We start from the raw sequence: 20225 nt of genomic DNA, 5'->3' as shown, positions 1-20225 counted from the left end.
ACACATCATCACCAAAGAGTTTCTCCTAATAGCCATTTTATGAGGAATTGTCAAATCCACTCCCCTAACAAAACCAGAAATTCCATTTTGCATAATTCTCATGAACTATGTTAAGAAAATAATATTGTCTAATTATACTGTATTCATTTATGGGATAGTAAAACAGTTGAAGTCAGAATTATGAAGACTTATAAGGGAGCATAAAGCTAAAACTTGAATAAATGAAAAGAAAAACCACATTAAGCTACATAATCTAAAACTTTGCAAGTGTCATTTTAATTTTAATTCTTCTCATTATTGTTTTGATGATATAATTTTTTACTGATCATGTGGGAAAACAGAACTTATAATGGCCAAAGTAATTCTTATGAAAGAATTGAAATAGGAATGCTTACTGTAAGGATACCATTCTATACTTCATAATATGAATTTTATATTATATGCATATAGCTGTAAGATTCTGCTATACATATGCATTTATTTCCATGAGGTAATAAAAGTAGTGCTTTCCTAATAGCACTAAGGGAAAGTCTCTTTAACCAACTGTTGTGGTGTTTCCTTTGGGCCACCCAACTACTCCCAAAGAAAGACACAAAGACTTATTAGTAATTATGAATGTTCATCTTACCTTAGAACTGGTTCCCCTAGGTCTTTTAATTTAATTTAAACTGTTTCTATTGACTCTATATTCTGCCTCAAGGCTTTTTACCCTCTCTTTCATTCTGTATGCCATACTTTTCTGCTTCTTCCATGTCTGGCAGGCTGGTCCTTGACATCTGCTTGGCATCTCATTTTCTTTCTTCTTTTTGAGCTAAATTCCTTCTCCTACTTACTTTGTCTGCTTGGAAGTTCTGCCTCTATATCCAGCCTTGCTATTGGCTATTCATGTGTTTAATAGAGCAATCAGGTAACTTACACAGGTAAAGTAAAAAAGCAACACATCTTTAAATAATTAAACAAATGCAACACATCTTTATATGTAAAGTTGTTATGTTATTCTAAATATCCACGAGAAAAAATAGCGTGGACATGTCTTTAATAAACAAAGGCAACACATCTTTTCTGAGTTAAAGAAATATTTTAAAACATTTCCCCATTTTTATCTAAAAAAGGTTTTAGCTTAACAATGTGAGACTATGTATACTAAGAACAACTATCAGGTAAGAATTATATTTCCAATGACCAATTCATCTGTATTGGTAAATTCAGAGAAAATACTCTATTATCTATCCTCTCTTGGTAAGTCAAATTTTTTAACATAATCTTATTCTTTCATAACTATGGAAAAATGTAACTATAGCTATATAGTTTTTATCCCCATCAGATAATAGAGGATATAGTACTACCTTAGTAAACAACTTCCAAAGCTATAAAAATTCAAAAACAGCTAGCTGCCTGGAAAATCACCCCAAGGTTCCTCTGGTAATTTTGTTGCAACCATACTCAGCCTAAAAGTCTAGAATATTTACAGACCTTTATGCAAAGTAGTGATTTGAAGGTTTGTCCCACCTTGTCTTGGCAAAAGTTTGACAATCTTTATTACTTTGTGCTAGCCTGTCCTGTTTATTCAGTATACCATAAAAGCTGAGGTAAGGGCAGTTTCTTGCCCACAAAAGACTATCTTTGCACAATTGAAAGTGAATTCCATATAGAGGTTTTTCAATGCCCATAATTATTCTTTGAAGCAGATTAATGGTATAAGGAGCGATATGTCTCACTATCATGAAAAGCCTTAGTTTAATAAACATTCTTAAATTGTCACATTCTGGAGGTATCTGAAGCATTTGAAGATTACCTATATCTCTATAATATATCTGTTTAACCTTTAAAACATGTCTGACATGACTACAAGTTTTATCTATTATAAATGACTAACTAATAATCTGAATTTTATAATTATCCTAAACAGTTTGCAATAATAGAACTTTCAAGGATTAGTACTTTATATTACATTTTTATAATGAGCAGCATGAGTGGTAATAGCTTAAACAACAGAGAAATATATATATATATATATATATATATATATATATTATGAATAGATAGATCGTATAACAAAAATAACCATAAATTATATCAATATGAAAAAATTCCATGCCAATATAAAATATTGAAATGAGTCTTTTTTATTAAAAATTTTCATCTCCTTCCTCCTCTTCCCCCTTCCCTCCCCTCCCCTCTACCCTATATCCCAACTCCTCTCCAGGCACAAAGAGCATCAGGGTTCCCTACACTATGTTAAGTACAAGGTCCTCCCAACTCCCCCCAGTACAGGAAGGTGAGCAACCAAAACTGACAAGGCTCACACAGAGCCCATCCTGGTCATAAAGTCCGAGGCCTATTGACATGGTCCTTGGCTTCTCAGTCGGCCTCCACCATCAGCCACATTAAGAGAGTCCAGTTTGGTCGCATGTTCCCTCAGTCCCATTCCAACTGGACTTGGTGATCACCTGTTAGTTCTGTCCCACCGTCTCAGTGGGTGAATGCACCCTTTACGGTCCTGACTTTCTTTCTCATGTTCTCCCTCCTTCTGCTCCTCATCAGGACCTTGGGAGCTCAGTCCGGTGCACCAATGTGGGGCTCTGTCTCTATCTCCCTCCATCGCCATGTGAAGGTTCTATGGTGAAATGCAAGATAATCATCAGTATGGCCTTTTCCAGCTCCCTCTCCTCAGCTGCCCAAGGAACTAGCTGGGGGCATCTCCCTGGATACCTGGGAACACATCTGAAGTCAAGTCTCTTGACAACCCTAAGAAGGCTCCCTTAATTAAGATATATGCTTCCCTGCTCCCATGTCCACCCTTCCTATATCCCAAGCAACCCATTCCCCCAAGCTCTTCCCATCCCCTTCACGCTTTTCTCTCCCCATCTCTCCTTGCCCACCATCCCACCCTACCACCTAGTTGCCAATTTTTTACCCAGCAATCTTGTCTACTCCCAATATCTAGGAGGATAAACTGTATGTTTTTCTTGGGTTCATCTTCTTATTATCTTCTCAAGGATCATGAATTAAGGCTCAATGTCCTTTAAATATGGCTAGAAACCGATCTATGAGTGAGTACATCCCATGTTCGTCTTTTTGGGTCTGGGTTACCCTCACTTAGAATAGTGTTTTCTATTTCCATCCATTTGCATGAAAAAATTCAGATATCATTGTTTTTTTTATCACTGAGTAGTATTTTAATATGTATATATTCCACAGTTCTTCATCCATTCTCCACTGAAGGGCATCTAAGTTGTTTCCAGGTTATGGCTACTTAAAATAATGCTGCTATGAATACTAGTTGAACAAATGCTTTTGTAGTATGATTGGGCATCTTTGGGTAAATTCCCAAGAGTAGAATTGCTGGGTCCTGGGGTAGGTTGATCCCGAATTTCCTGAGAAACCACCACACTGCTTTCCAAAGTGGTTGCACAAGTATGTATTCCCCACAGCAAAGGATAGAGTGTTACCCCTTACCCCACAACCTCTCCAGCAAAGTCTATCATTGATGTTTTTGATTTTAGCCAATCTGACAGGTGTAAGATGGTATCTCAAAGTTGTTTTGAATTTGCATTTCCCTGATTGCTAAGGAGGTTGAGCATGACCTTAAGTGTCTTTTGGCCATTTGAATTTCTTCTGTTGAGAATTCTCTGTAAAGTTCAGAGCCCCACTTTTTAAATGAGTTAATTAGCATTTTAAAGTCTATACTTTTGAGTTCCTTATATATTTTAGAAATCAGGACCTTTGTCAGTTGCAGGATGGTGAAGATCTTTTCCAGTCAGTAGGCTGCCTTTGTGTCATTAGGACAGTGTCCTTTGCTTTACAGAAGATGCCTCAGCTTCAGGTAGGTCCCATTGATTCAATACTGCCCTTAATGTGTATGCTGCTGGGGTTATATGTAGTAAGCGGTCTCCTGTGCCCATTTGTTGTAGAGTACTTCCCACTTTCTCCGCTAACAGGCTCAGTGTATTCAGATTAATATTGAGGTCTTTAATCCACTTGAACTTGAGTTTTGTGCATGGTGATAGACATGGATCTACTTTCATTCTTCTACAGGTTGACAACCAGTTATGCCAGCACCATTTGTTGAAGATGCCCTCTTTCTTCCATTGTGTACTTTTGGCTCTTTTATCAAAAATCAAGTGTTCATAGGTTTGTGGGTTAAGATCCGGGTCTTTTATTCGATTCCATTGGTCAACTTCAGAGTTTTTATGCCAATACCAAGCTATTTTCAATACTGTAGCTCTGTAATAGAGTTTAAAGTCAGTAGTGGTAATGCCTCCAGAAGTTCCTTTATTGTATAAGATTGTTTTGGCTATCCTGGGTTTATTGTTTTTCTATATAAAGTTGATTATTTTCCTCTCAGTATCTGTGAAGAATTTTATTGGGATCTTTATGGGGATGGCATTGATTCTATAGATTGCTTTTGGTAGAATTGCCATTTTTACTATGTTGATCCTCCTAATCCATGAGCAAGGGAGATCCTTCCGTTGTCTGATGTGCTCTTCAATTTCTTCTTCAACAACTTAAAGTTCTTATCAAATAAATCCTTCACTCCTTGGTTAGAGTTTACCCCAGGTATTTTATGCTATTATGGCTATCGTGAAAGGTGATACTTCTCTGATTTCCCTCTCTGCTTCCTGATCCTTTGTGTATAGGAGGGCAACTGATTTTTTGGAGTTGATCTTGTATTCTGCCACATTACTGAAGGAGTTTATCAGCTGTAGGAGTTCGTTGGTGGAGTTTTTGGGGTCGCTTATGTACACTACCATATTGTCTGCAAATAATGAAAGTTTAACTTCTTCCTTTCCAATTCGAACCTCCTTGATCCCCTTATGTTGTCTTATTGCTATTGCTAGAACTTCAAGCACTATATTGAAGAGATATGGAGAGAGTGGACAGCCTTGTCATGTTCCTGAAAATAGTAGGATGGCCTTGAGTTTCTCTCCATTTAATTTGATGTTAGCTGTCTGCTTGCTGTAAATATCCTTTATTATATGTAGGAATGACCCTTGTATCCCTAATCTCTCCAAGACCTTCATCATAAAGGGGTGTTGAATTTTATCAAATGCTTTTTCAGCATCTAATGAGATGATCATATGTTTTTTTTTTCTTTCAGTTTATTTATATGATGGATTACACTGATAGATTTTCGTATGTTGAACCAGCCCTGCATCTCTGGAATGAAGCCGACTTAATCATAGTGGACAATTTTTCTAATGTGTTCTTGGACTCGGTTTGCCAGTATTTTATTGAGAATTTTTGAGTCGATGTTTATGAGTAAGATTGGTCTGTAATTCTCTTTCTTGATTGAGTCTTTGTGTGGTTTAGGTATCAGGATAACTGTAGCCTCATAAAAGGAATTTGGCAATGACTGTTCTGTTTCTATATTATGAAATACACTAAGGAGTATAGGTATTAGGTCTTCTTGGATCTGGTAATTCTGCATTGAAACCATCTGGTCCTGGGCTCTTTTTTGGTAGGGAGGTTTTTGATACAGTTTCTAATTCTTCGCGGCCCTAACAGGACTATTTAGGTTGTTTACCATGTCCTGGTTTAACTTTGTATACGGTACTTGTCTAAAAATGTCATGTCTTCTACATTTTCCAATTTTGTGGCATACAGGCTTTTGTAGTAAGATCTAATGATTCTCTGAATTCCTCTGTGTTGTGGTTATGTCCCCCTTTTCATTTCTGATCTTATTAATTTGCTATGTTCCTCCTCTGCCAGTTTGATTCATTTGGCTAGGAGTTTGTCAATCTTGTTGATTTCTCCAAGAAGCAGTTTTTGTTTCATTGAGTCTTTGTATTGTTTTCTGTGTTTCTATTTGTTGATTCGCCCTCAGTTGATTATTTCCAGTCTTCATCTCCTCCTAGGTGACTCTGCTTCTTTTTTCTAGAGCTTCAGGAGGTGGTCTTAAGTCTCCAATGAGGGCTTTCTCTGTTTCTTTAAGTGGGCACTTAGTGCTATGAACTTTCCTCTAGCACTGCTTTCAATGTGTCCCATAGATTTGACTATGTTGTGTCATTGTTTTCATTAAATTCAAGAAATACTTTAATTTCCTTTCTTTATTTCTTCCTTGACCCAGGTGTGGTTCAATAGTTGACTGTTCAGTTTCTATGAGTTTCTAGGCTTTCTGGGGGTAGCATTGTTGTTGATTCTATTTAATCGATTGGTGATCCAATAAACACAGGTGGTTACTAATATTTTTTTGTAACTGTGGAAGTTTGCTTTGTACCAAGTATATTGGTCCAATTTTCGAAAAGGTTCCATGAGCGCGAAGAAGAAGGTGTATTCTTTCTATCTTGGGTGGAATGTCTATAGATGTCTGTTAAGTCCATTTGGTTCATTACCTCCATTAAGTCTTTAATTCTCTGTTAGGTTTCTGTCTGATTAACCTGTCCATTGGTGAGAGAGGAGTGTTGAAGTCTCCTACTATTAGTGTGTGGTTTGATTGGCTGCCGTGAGTTCTAGAAGTGTTTCCTTTTAAGTAAGTGGGGTGCTTTTATATTAGGGGCATAGATATTCAGGATTGAGACTTCATTCTGAAGGATTTTTCCTGTTATGTATATAAAGTGTCCCCTTTCCATCTCTTCTGACTTGATTTTAGTTTGAAGTCAACGTTTGTTAGAAATTAGTATGGCCACACCCAGCGTGTTTCTTAGGTCCATTTGCTTGATAAACCTTTCCCAACCTTTACTCTGAGTAGGTGTCTGTCTTTGTGGTTGAGGTGTGTGTTCTTGTATACAGCAGAATGTTGGATCCTGTTTTCTGTATCCAGTCTCTTAGCCTGTGCCTTTTTATAGGTGAATTGAGTCCATTGATATTTAAGTGATATTAATGACCAGTGGTTGTTAACTCCAGGTCATTTTTTTGTAGTAGAATTTGTGTGTTTCCCTTCTTCTAGTTGTGCTGGTGAAGGGTCGCTAGATGCTGAGTTATTGTGGGCATTGTTTGGAACTCCTTGGTTTGTGATTTTCCTTCTATTACTTTCTGCAAGGCTGGATTTGTGGCTACGTATTGTTTAAATCTGTTTTGGTTCTGGAATATCTTGTTTTTTCTCCAATTGATGGTGAATGCTAGCTTTGCCAAGTATAGTAGGTCTGGGCTTGCATCCAATGTCCCTTAGTGTCTGTAGCACATCTATCCAAGACCTTCTAGCTTTCATGGTTTCAGTGAAGAAGTCAGGTGTAATTCTGATAGGTTTCCTTTTTATGTTACTTGACCTTTTTCCTTGCAGCTCTTATTATTCATTCTTTATTCTGTATGTTTTGTGTTTTGATTATTATATAACGCGGGGATGTTTTCTTTTGATCCAGTCTATATGGTGTTCTGTAGGCTTCTTGTAACTTCATAGGAATATCCTTCTTTAGGTTGGGGAAATTTTCTTCTATAATTTTGTTGAATATATTTTCTGGGCCTTTGAGTTGTAATTCCTTTCCTTCTTCTACCCCAATTATTCTTAGCTTTGGTCTTTTCAAGGTGTCCCAGATTTCCTGGATGTTTTGTGTTAAGAATTTGTGGGATTTGTTTTGTTCTTTGATCTGTGAGTTTATTTCCTCTATAGTATCTTCAGAGTCCAAGATTCTTTCTTCCATCTCTTGTATTCTGTTGGTAATACTTGTCTCTATAGTTTCTGTTTGTTTACTCAGAATTTCCATTTCCAGTCTTCCCTTGGATTGTGTTTTATTCATTACCTCCATTTCATTTTTCAGGTCTTTTCCTGTTTCCGTTACCTTCTTGGTTGTTTTCTTGTTTTTCTTGCTTTTCTTGGGTATCTTTGAGAGATTTATTTATTTTGTCTACCTTTTTGTTTGTCATCTCCATTTCTTTATGGCAGTTTTTTACCTCGTGTTTAAGGTCCTCTATTATTTTCATAAAGTACTATTTAATATCGATTTCTTCCATTTCTTCTGGAGTAGGGTGCTCAATTCTTTCTGCTTCAGGATACCTGGATTCTGGTGATGTCATGCTGCCCTTTGGGTTGTTGGAGGAGTTCTTGTATTTGTGCCTGCCCATCTCTTCCTTCAAATGGAGCTAGGAGAGACTTGGTGATTTTGTCCAATCTTTGCTGTGACTAAATCTGGGTGAATCTCCTCAGTGCTGGATCAGGAGTTATTCTTTGCAGCACAATCTGAAGGAGCCAACACTCCCTTTCTGGAATCCTCTAACCTGCCTGGAGGGCAGCCTCTCACCTCTCTGGGTAGGTGGGCTTGGTACAGGGTCAGGACACTTGAATATGCTCGGGAAGGCCGTCCAGATGGGACTCCACAGCACTGAACCAGGGATCCTGGTAGCTGAGGGATGCCTCCCAGATGTGTCTTCTGGTATTAAGATCCCATGTCTTTGCTCCCAGATATGTCTTCTGGCACTAATATCCGGTGTCTTGGCTCTCAGATGTGTCTTCTGGTAATAATATCTGGTGACTTGGCTCCCAGATGTGTCTTTTCCCAGATGTGTCTCCCAGATGTTTCTTCTGGTAATAATAGGATAGATTGCTTCGTGTTGTCTGGGGTGACAACATCTACAAGGGATGCAGTGAAAATTGAGATATTAGACAAGAACTAAGAAAACTAGTTGTACATTTGTTGTCCATTCTTTATGTAATGGGAAAGTGTTGTACATAAGCCAGCCAAAGTAGAATTTTTTGTTTTGTATTTGAATAGATAAAAAAATCTGTCAACTGTATAAGTTTGTTTGGACTATATAACAAATCCTCTGTCCATGCCATATATGAAAGTATGGCATGTAATAATAAGTTACAAGGACTCTGTAACCAAAATGATTTGTCATGACTCATCTAGTCTCAGAGCTATTTCCATGCAAAGGGATCAGCACATATGTCATCTCTCTTTTAGTTTTTCTAAGATTATACCTTTAGGTCTGTAGCCAAGATTTTCAGAAGGTATTCCCCAAACAAATATGAAATCTATTTGTTTTGAAGTAATCCACAGCCTCTCATATCCTGTAGAAAAAAAGAATAACATCTCCCACAACACAATATGTTTTCTAAACATCATTTTAAAATTAAGACATCCCTAAAGTATCTAAGCTGGTTTAATTCAACAAATCATTTTGCAATGCCATGTCTCTCAGCAGCTGTCATTCCGTCATCTACATTTAAAAAATTAAAGTCAATGAAGCACTGTATATGATCCAGACTGCCTATATATTTTATATTTTTATATAGCTTTTTCTTTTTCTTTTACTTTAATCATTTTAAAGAGCTTGCTTAAATTTTAAACTATTTTCCTATGACTGTCTATACCCATTTTCTTTTATTTATTTATTTTATTGATTTTTATTGAGCTTAATATTTTTCTCTGCTCTCCTCCCTGCCTCTTCTTTCCCCTTCAACCCTCCCCCAAGGTCCCTATGCTCCCAATTTACTCAGGAGATCTTGTATTTTTCTACATCCCATGTAGATTAGATCCATGTATATCTCTCTTAGTGTCCTCATTGTTGTCTATGTTCTCTGGGATTGTGATTTGTAGGCTCGTTTTCTTTGCTTTATGTTTAAAAACCATTTATGATGATTGCCTTTCTGTGTTTGGTTTACTTCATTCAAAAAGATATTTTCTTGCTCCATCCATTTTCCTGCAAAACTCAAGATGTCATTATTTTTTTCTGCTGTGTAGTACTCCATTGTGTAAATGTACCACATTTTCCTTATCCATTCTTCAATTGACGGGCATTTAGGTTGTGTGCAAGTTCTGGTTATGACAAACAATGCTGCTATGAACATATTTGAGCACATGTCCTTGTGGCACAATAGAGCATCCTTTGGATATATACCCAAAAGTGGTATTAATGGGTCTTGAGGTTGTTTCCAGGATATTAATCCACACACCTTCCAACACCTTATTTTTCACAAAGAAGCAAAAAAATATCAAATGGAAAAAATATTTATCAATTGGTTCTGACATAACTGGATATCAACATGTAGAAGAATAAAAATAGAACCATATCTATCACCATTCACAACACTCAAGTCCAGGTGATTCAAAAACCTCAACATAAAGCCAGCCACACTGAACCTTCTAGAAGAGAATGAGGGAAGTACACTTGAACACATCAGCACAGGAGACCACTTCCTAAATATAACCTAAGCAGCACAGACACTGAGAGAAACATTTAATAAATGGGTCCTCCTGAACTGAAAAGCTTCGGTAAAGCAATGGACATGGTCAAAAAGACAAAATGACAGCCTACCTAATGGGCAAAGATCTCATTAACCTCACATCAGACAGAGGTCTGATCTCCAACACATACAAAGAACTAAAGAAATTGGTCATCAAAAGAACAAATAATCCAATAAGAAAATGGAGTACAGACCTAAACAAAGAACTCTCAACAGAGGAATCTAAAATGGCTGAAAGACACTTAAGGAAATGTTTAATATTCTTAATCATCAGTGAAATGCAAATCAAAAGAACTCTGAGAGACCATCTTACACCTGCAATAATGGTCAAGATCAAAATTCCTGATGACAACTTATGTTAGAGATGTTGTGGGGTAAAGGGAATACTTATGTATTGCTGGTGGGAATGCAAGTTGGTACAGATACTTTGGGTATCAGTGTGGCAATTTCTTTTCTTTCTTAAACACTTATGCATGCTATAGCCTGTTTACTTGTTTGCTGGGGGGTCTGAACCTGTTTTACTGTGCACTGTTAGTGTTATCTGACTGCCAGAGCCAAACCTTAAACTGCTTAGTGGCAACTGAGTTCTCTGTGGCTCGGGCAGTTGGTCTTTCCCTTTCCTCTGGTCCATGAGAATCTAGCCATAAGCCTTCAGGGTTTATATGAGTGTTGCAAATTTACTTGGAGCTGCATTTAACCAAGAACTACATTTAGTTGCCACAGCTATAGGAAGTTGGTACCTGTACTCTAGCAGGAATTTTTACTGAGCTTGTTGTTTCTACTTTACCTGCAAGCTCCTTGCACAGCAGAAACTCTTAAAAGAGCCATATTTATTGTTTATTTTTTAGCTTTTTTAGACACAATGTGAAAATTTGGACCCCATGTTGGGTGCCATTTGATGTTTATATTTTCTCTGAACAACAAACTAGCTCCCAAATAAAGGCATGGAGACTTATTAATTAGCAGTGCTTAGTCATAGCTTAGGTTTTTCCCACTAGCTCTTTTAACTTATTCTAACCTGTTTTGATTCATCTACATTTTTCATTATGGCATTTACCTTTCTTTCATTCTGTATGTCTTACTTTTCTGTTTCATCCATGTCTGCTTGGCTGGCTCCTTGAATCTCCTTGGTGTCTCTTTTTCTTTCTTTTTTGAGTATAAATTCCTTCTCCTACTTACTCATTCTACTCAGAAGTCCCACCTGTACCTTCTACCCTACTACTCACCATTCAGCTTTTTATTAGTCCAATAAGGTGTCTTAGGCAGGCAAGATAAAATAGCAACACATCTTTGTACAGTTAAACAAATATTCTCCAACATAAAGAAATGCAGCACACGTTTACATAGTCAAACAAATGCATCAGGTCTTTGCATAGTTAAAGAAATATTTCATAACAAAATCACTGCTTAAAGAAGCCTTGATATCCAAGGGTCCTGGCATTTTCAAATATGCTGAGATGTATCTTTTTAAAAACATGTATAGGAATTTATCATTAGTCCATGAAAATGTGGCTTTATTTTTAATTTATCTTTGCAAGTACAATTAACTAGAATCAGCCCTAAGAATGCCAGTTTAAAGCCATAAATTTGCATGTAATTATAAACAGAGAAAATTTTGCCCAGCTAAGAAGGAAGAAATGGGGTGATACACTTATAATAAAAGCAAGATTAAATGTCAAAAATGGAGAAAAGAAGCATAAAAACAATTCTAGCACCCAACCCTCAGAAATAACCAAGCTTTCAACACACTAATCATAGAAATTTAGTCTCTGAAACTGTGTAATAATGTGTTTCTATATATTAAATTACCTAGTGTCTACTACTTTGTGGTAATTTCCCTATTGGAGGAATTCACATCTCCTGCAGAATATATTAAAAGCAGCTAAACACATTCTGCAACTCAAAGTGCATATAAGCAATATTCTAAAGTGACAAGGAAATGATGCTTAGATTCACAAGTCAATTTCCTGGAGATCGCTCTTTTTCCATCTTCCTCTCTGAGAGGCAGCTTCGCTTCTGCCTCTCTCCCCACTTTTCTACTTCCCCCCTTCTCTCTCTCTCTCTCTCTCTCTCTCTCTCTCTCTCTCTCTCTTTCTCTCTCTCCCTCCCTCCCTCCCTCCTTCCCTCTCCCTTCCCCCTTCATAACCCCCTTGAATAAATATTCAACCTCACTCTGTTAAAAAAAAAATTTAAATCTAAGACTATCTGTACTCTTCCTTTTAAAGCATTAACTTTATTTTATGAGTCTCTATACTATTTTCTTCTCTCTTCCAAGCCTATGTACATTTATTCAACACTATGACTCATACAGATGTGTCTTTCTTGCATATTTGTAGTTCTTTACTATTCAGGAGTGCTTTTTAAAATGTTAAGCACTTCTTAAAACTTATCTGCACAATTATTAGAGTATATACAGTACTTTCTGCATGCCCCACCCAGTCCAGCATAGTGGAGCTTCTTGTGCCTCTGAGAGTTACACAGACCCATTCTCAGGCACATAGCCAGTCTGTTTCACCATTAAGCAAGATGCAGCAGTATGCTCACAAACCCCACTCACGTGTTCTGCTTTGGCCACATGTTCAATGCATCAAGTCTAACTCAAGAGTGATTACTAACTGAGGGAATGTGGAGTTTTAGAGAGATACATAAAATAGAGTAGATGATACTTTGAGCTTCACATTTCATTTTTAACAGGTCAGAATAAGAAAAATTACACTTCAATCTACTCATTGCTGCAGTTGACAGTTTACCTACATGCCACATATTTTAACTACAGAACTAGAGGTTTTGTTATTTCATGCCACATTATCATTCAATGGTTGAGTCTCAGTTTTCAGAAAACTCTTGCTTTAAAAGGAGAGAGCAGCTCGTTGGTTCCCATCCACTTAGACTCAAAAATAATCACACAGAAACCATATTAATTTAAACACTGCTTGGCCCATTAGCTCTAGCTTTTTATTGGTTAACTGTTACATATTAATTTAACCTATCTCTATTAATCTGTATATTACCACATGGCAGTGGCTTACTGGGTAAAGTTCCAGCATGGTAAAGTTCCAGTGTCCATCTCTGGTGGCTAAATGGCTTCTGTCTGACTTTGCCTTCTCTCTCCCAGCATTCAGCTTAGTTTTCTCTGCCTTGCTCTGTTCATCTATGGCTCTGCTATAGGCCCAAAGCAGTTCCTTTATTCATCAATGGTAATCACAGAATACAGTGGGAAATCCCACAATGCCTCCCCTGTAGTGAGAGCAGTGGGCTGTGTTCCTGCCACCCAGCTCCCGCCTGCCTGGCTAGCTTATGCCCCGAAATAATTACATGGAAACTGTATTCTTTTAAACACTGCCTGACCCATTAGTTTCAGCCTCTAATTGTCTAATTCTCACATCTTGATTAACCCAATTTTAGTAATCTGTGTAGCACTACGAAGGGTGGCTTACTGGGAAGATTCTAGCCTGCATCCACCTCGGAGAGGAGAGTCATGGTGACTGCTTGAGGCGGTTGCCTCACTTCCATTCTTCCCAGCATTCTGTTCTCTCTACTCCACCTATCTAAATCCTGCCCTATCAAAAAGCCAAGGAAGTTTCTTTATTAACCAATGAGAGTAGAGTCCTCCATCACTTCCCTTTTCTGTTTAAATGAAAAGAAAGGTTTTAATTTTAACATAGTAAAATTACATATAACAAAACAGGTATCAAGCAAAAATTATTATTACAATATATATCTATTTTATCTTTTATGATAACTAAGGAAAAGTATAACTATAACTATAAATTCTTCAACTCCATCAAAGACTCCAGAAGGATATAATATTAGCTAAGTAAACAAGAACTACATTGTAATCAACTTCCAAAGCTCTAGATTGACAGAGATATCTCACTGCCTAGATAGTGACCCAAAGTTCTTCTGTAACATTGGAACATCCATCTTCAGCCTACAGGCCCATTGTATCCAACAGACATTTCCACAAAGCAGGAAATTTCAAAGACAATTAATCTATATTGGCAGTTTGTCTGTCACATTTTCTTCTGTGTCCTGTAGAATGTCTGGTAGACTATTTCATGAATCAGGACCCATGAAAGATCGTCTCATCTTTAGGCAAGATCAGCAGTCATTTCTCTGTGGGCCCTGCATATCCAGTTCATCAAGCAGTCCAGGCAAAAACAGTTTCTTTCCCAAATGGCAAACCAACTTTATAAGGGGTATCTTAGATGACCATCTTCCTCTTGAAGTAATTGGTGCTACCAGGAATGCAGATGTGTCTCACTGTCATGTAAAGTCCTAAGCTTTTAAACTTTTTTCAATTACATATTTTGTAGTCTTTGAAAGTTTTGAAGAATGCCTGTCCAGCTGAAATATATCTCTGTACATCTTGAAGATCTAACTAGCATGACTACACACTTTAATATTATAGATGACTCTCTATTTACCTGTATTTCTTAATTATAAAGGAGCTATAAAACACAATACCTTAATCTAGAGCAGAAATACACAAATATCAAAATTGACCTTAAATTTGTATCAAAAGAACAAGATCCATATCAATACAAATCTCTATAGCATATTCCCCTTTAAATGTAAAAAAATAATTGTAAATAAATTTGGAAATATGTGTAGTGAGGAGCTACGGGCAGGCCTGCTTTTCATCCTGCCCGGCTCTCGGCCACCGGCTAGCTTTACCCGAAATAATTACACGGAAACTGTATTCTTTTAAATACTGCCTGGCCCATTATTTTCAGCCTCTTACTCACATCTTGACTAACCCATATCTAATAATCTGTGTAGCACCACAAAGTGGTGCCTTACCAGGTAGATTCTAGCGTGCGTCCATCTTGGGCTGGAGCTTCATCGCATCTGGCATCTCTCTGAGGAGAGGTATGGCGGCCTATCTAACTTAGGAGAGGCATAGCATCTGACTGAGCCATCTACCTCACTTCCTTCTTCCTGTTCTGTCTACTCCACCCACCTAAGGGCTGGCCAATCAAATGGGCCAGGCAGTTTCTTTATTAGCCAATGGGAATCCTCCATCATTTCCCCTTTTTCTGTTAAAAAAAAAGGCTTTAACATAGTAAAATTACATATAACAAAACAGTTATCAAGTAAGAATTAGTTATAATATTTATATCTACTTTATCTTTTATCATAACTAAGGAAAACTATAACTATCTATCTATTCTTCAACTCCATCAAAGACTCCAGAAGGATATAATATTACCTAAGTAAACAAGAAATAAGCAACTTCCAAACTCTAGAAATGACAGAGACATCTCGCTGCCTGGACAGTCACCCAAAGTTCTTTTGTACTGTTGGGGCCTACAGGCCCATAAATATCCATCAGACATTTCTATGCAGCAGGAAATTTCGAAGGCAGTTCATTCACTATCTGCTGTGTCCTTCAGAATGTCTCGCAGACTCTTTCTTGAATCAGGAACCCCAAAAGATCATCTCATATTTAGTCCTCTCTCTGTGGGTTCTTCGTGTCCAGTTTATGCCAACAGTCCAGGCAAGAGCAGTTTCTTGCCCAAGTGGCTATCAAACTCCATAAGGATCCTCTTCGATGCCCATCTTCCTCTTGAAGTAGATTGGTGCTGCCAGGAGCTGACGTGTCTCATTGTCATGAAAAGCCCTAAGTTATTAAAACATCTAAAATGAGGTATTCTGTAGTCTTTGAAAGATATGAAGAATGCCTATTTAACTTAAATATATCTCTATATATCTAGAAAATCTAACTAACATAACTACAAGTTTTACTATTATTGATGACTATCCATTAACAACCTCTATACATTACATTTTTTAAATGAACTACATAATCACAATACCTTAATCAGTATCAGAAATACATATACATATAACAAAATTGTATCACTAAAGCAAAATCCATATCAATGCAAATTATTCATATCTATATCATATCCCCCTTTAAATGTAAAAGAACATTTATAAACAATATTTGGGAAAATGGGCGCAGTTATTTCTCTCCAAACTGCTTCCTGCTAAATGGGGACGCTGTTAATCAGATCTTTCATAATGTAACCTGTGTGCCAGGTTCATCTTAGTCATCAGTTGGGTGAAGTAATTTTCTGAAGTTGTTCACAGCAACCTTTCAGGAGGGCGTGGTCTATCATACCACATTGGGATAGAAGCAATCCGCAGGGTTTCATTTTCTGTAAAAACAAAAGAAACTCCTTTCCAAAGCATTATGTCCTTAGATCCAAATTTTAAAGTCAAGGTATTTTTAAGATATCTTTCTTGGATTGGTTCAGCAGCATTTATAAACAAATATCTTTTAGCAGCTGTTGCTCCTTCCTCAGCATTCAAACAATTCAAAGAGAGCATAATAGTATACAGCATCAAGATTCTCTGTGTATTTTCCATCTTTGTGTAGCTTTATTTTAGCCTCTATTTCATTTATTTTTTACTTTTATTTTTTGAGACAGGTTCTCTTTATATCTTTGTCCTGGAATAACTCTTTAGACCAGGCTGTCCTTGAACTCACAGAGATCCACTGTCTTTGCTTCCCAAGTGCTGGGATTAAAGGTGTCTGCTACCACACCTTGAACTCACAGAGATCTGTCTGTCTCTGCCTCCCAGGCATTCAGATTAAAGGTGTATGCACCACACCTTGAAGTCACAGAGGTCAATCCACTTCTGCCCCTTGAAATCACAGAGGACAATCTACCTTTGCCTCTCAAGTGTTGGGATTAAAGGTGTGTACTACCACACCCAACTGCTTCCTTTTTTTTTCTTAAGAACTTTAATTTTTAGCCTGTATATATTTCCAACACATTGTAAACCATTTTGACTTTTCTTCGACTTTGAATCCTTCTTTTACTGTATATCTCTCTTTTTCTGACTATATGAGTCTTTAATTTACCAAACAATATCGGTAGGACTAGAGCCGTGGCTTTGACAGCTAGATCCAGCCCATTCCTTAGCTTTCCAGCCTCATGGCAGAGGTACTGGCTGTACCCATGTTTATCACCACAACTCTGTGGCGGTTCAAGGTCCCTGCCAGCAAGCAAGCTGCAGCAGTGTCAAACAACACTCAAAAGCTCCGTAGTCAGGACTGCCTGCTTGAAAGAGTCAGAGTTTGCCCTGGCAGGATGGCCCAGAAAGCCAGCATTTTAAAACAGCACAACTCTTTTCCTGCTACAGCTGAAAACTGAAAAGCATGCGTTCAGCTTTTCATCAACACCGTTTAAGTGTTTTGTGGCAGGACCTCTTAATGAGCCACAGGGTTTTGCAGCTGAAGCTGAGTCAGGAAGCCTCTCTTAGATGAGAGCGCTTGCTCAGACCTGAGAAGTTGCTGTTATCAAGAAAACATGCTTTACTCTAGTCTTTCCCAAGCTTTCTCAAGCTATCTGTGGATCCAGTCATCCACGTGGGCGCCATTCTGTAGTGAGGAGCTACGGGCAGGCCTGCTTTTCGTCCTGCCCGGCTCTCGGCCACCGGCTAGCTTTACCCGAAATAATTACACGGAAACTGTATTCTTTTAAATACTGCCTGGCCCATTATTTTCAGCCTCTTACTCACATCTTGACTAACCCATATCTAATAATCTGTGTAGCACCACAAAGTGGTGCCTTACCAGGTAGATTCTAGCGTGCGTCCATCTTGGGCTGGAGCTTCATCGCATCTGGCATCTCTCTGAGGAGAGGTATGGCGGCCTATCTAACTTAGGAGAGGCATAGCATCTGACTGAGCCATCTACCTCACTTCCTTCTTCCTGTTCTGTCTACTCCACCCACCTAAGGGCTGGCCAATCAAATGGGCCAGGCAGTTTCTTTATTAGCCAATGGGAATCCTCCATCAAATATGGGCATAACTTTCTCCAAACTGCTCCCTGCTGTTTATTGAGTAAATAAAAATTTTTGAGGGTTGTGCAAAGCGACCTTTCAGGGATTTTAGTGCATCAAACCACATTAGCTTGAAGTGAATTCACAGGTTCGTATCCTCTGTGGAAACTAAAGGAAAAACCTCGTTTCCTAAGAAACATATCCTTAGACCCAAATTCTGAAATCAAGATACTTTTATAATATACATGCTGGTTTAGTTTAGCAGCCCATACAATGAAATATCTCTCTGTACTTATTTTATTTACAGTCAAAAAACTCAAAGAAAAAACAATAATATGCATAATCCAGTTTCTCTATGTATTCTTGATCTTTACATGGCTTGCTTTTACTTTATCACTTTTTAATATTTATTTTATTATCTTTACTCCTTTAATCTATGACTATCCGTACTCTGTCTCTCTCTTTTTTTTCTTTGACGGTCCTAAATTGTTTATTGGGTATGAATTGTACAAACATTACGTGTATTAGCGGTAACGGTGGAGCTGCAGAGTGTTGCGCCTTCTCCAGGCTACACAGCGAGAGCCACCAATAGTGTGGTGGAACTTGTGGCCCTTTCCAAGGCCACAGCTCTTGCGGCCTGCAGATGTCAGTCCACGCATCTCTCTGTGCTTGTGGACTGGTTTGGTGATCCATTGGGTGTCAGGGTTTCTTCTGATAGCTTTATGGAATGTATCGATGAGGATAACCTCAAAAAATTTGTATGTGAAATCTTTGCCAACCCAGTAAGAATTCAGGACTCTCAGAGCCCCACAGTGGCGTCCAGCTCTCTCCTCAGCAACAGACTGAAGGCTTCGGGCAAACTTTAGTTGGTTCACACCATGATAGACAGGATTGCCATAGGTCGCACCCTTGGGCACCGGGCATTTGCGGCCACCACGGCGGGGCGGGGAGCCCGGTGCAGCGCGCGGACAGCTGGCAGTACTGCCAGCAGCGGACCCTCAGCAGAAAGTGCATCACGTCCAACTGCTTCTTCCACTACAGCTCCTGGATGTACTTGTATGCGCCCATCTTGGCTCACCTGATGGCCGCCACCAGAGTAAAGGCCGTACTCTGTCTCTTGAAAAACTTTGTTGTTTAAAAAAACAATTTACTTCTTTTCCAACTCTCTATACTCTTTTTCTTTTCTCTCCCAAGCCTACATACATTTATCCAACACTGTGAACCATTTAAAGTTCTTTGTCTGAATCTGTCCTTATCTGTAATTCTTTAATGTTTGAAGAGCTTTTAAAATGGTAAGCAGCTTGGTTGCAGCTGCTCTGGATGCTGTCTCTGCCTTTTTCCACTTTTAAAATGATAGAGGTATCATTACTCCCATCTCAGGGGCTGCCAGGTAGGAACCTTGCTCAGCACATTAACTCTGAGAATGAGTGGGTCGCATATAATCACTTTTTATCTGAGTAATAGCTAAATCTGCCACGCAGAATACTGCACAGCCTCAAAATATCTCTGTGTATGTTAGCAGGAATCCGCCATGCTCTCCTGTCTGTGCACGCCCAGTAGACCTGATCCTGCCACCCGCCCAGGCAGGAGGCACTGAGTTGTGAGCATGGTCTCAGTTAGTTTCCTCCTGACCCTCAGTGGAACACAAACACCTGGGGCAAATATGCCATTCATATGTTCCATAGCCAGAGTTTGCATTGGCAACATGGCTCAGGAAGTTGCGTTTTAAAACCGTCCTGAATTTTTCTCTGCTATAGTTGAATCAAGAAAAACTTTCTTAAAGGAACCATGCATCTGCTTGCTTCTAGCAAACAGAGTCTATCCCAAAAATTATCACTACAAAGTCATGCTTAAATCTGTTCTTTTGTTTCTAGAATTAATTTTTAAACTTTCTTGGGTTTTTATGTGGATGCAATTACTCACATTGGAACACCAATTTGTTGGAGGAGGGTTGCTTGTTCATCCTGGCCACCTAGAATGGAAATAATGGTGTGGGATTCCTTCTGTCTATGTGTTGCTTTTATTTTTCTCTTGTAACAAAAAAGACTCACAAACCTCTCTTTTACTCAGGAAACATGATTTAATAAAGCATCATTTGCTTTGTCAGATGACTTACAAGTTATAGGGGTCAAGTAAAGGCTTGTGCAGTTCTGCTCACTGGACTTATCATGTAGTATCAACCATACAACCTCTTATTATTGATCTGGTTAGATTCACATCAGATATTCAACCTCAAAACTCATTGCTCCTATGCAAATATATCTCATATTTGATTCCCTATGATATACAATTTTGCATGTTATAGA

At 38.2% G+C, this 20225-nt stretch overlaps 1 pseudogene; it reads right to left on the bottom strand.

Annotated features, from left to right (window-relative positions):
* Positions 1 to 18443: 18443 nt before the first annotated feature.
* On the bottom strand, positions 18444 to 18987 carry LOC119805296 (annotated as a pseudogene).
* Positions 18988 to 20225: the final 1238 nt, after the last annotated feature.

The sequence above is a fragment of the Arvicola amphibius genome, chromosome X, assembly GCF_903992535.2.
Source record: "Arvicola amphibius chromosome X, mArvAmp1.2, whole genome shotgun sequence".
Lineage (NCBI taxonomy): Eukaryota > Metazoa > Chordata > Mammalia > Rodentia > Cricetidae > Arvicola > Arvicola amphibius.
Note: the sequence above shows the minus strand (reverse complement) of the source record. Positions and strands in the feature narration are given on the sequence as shown.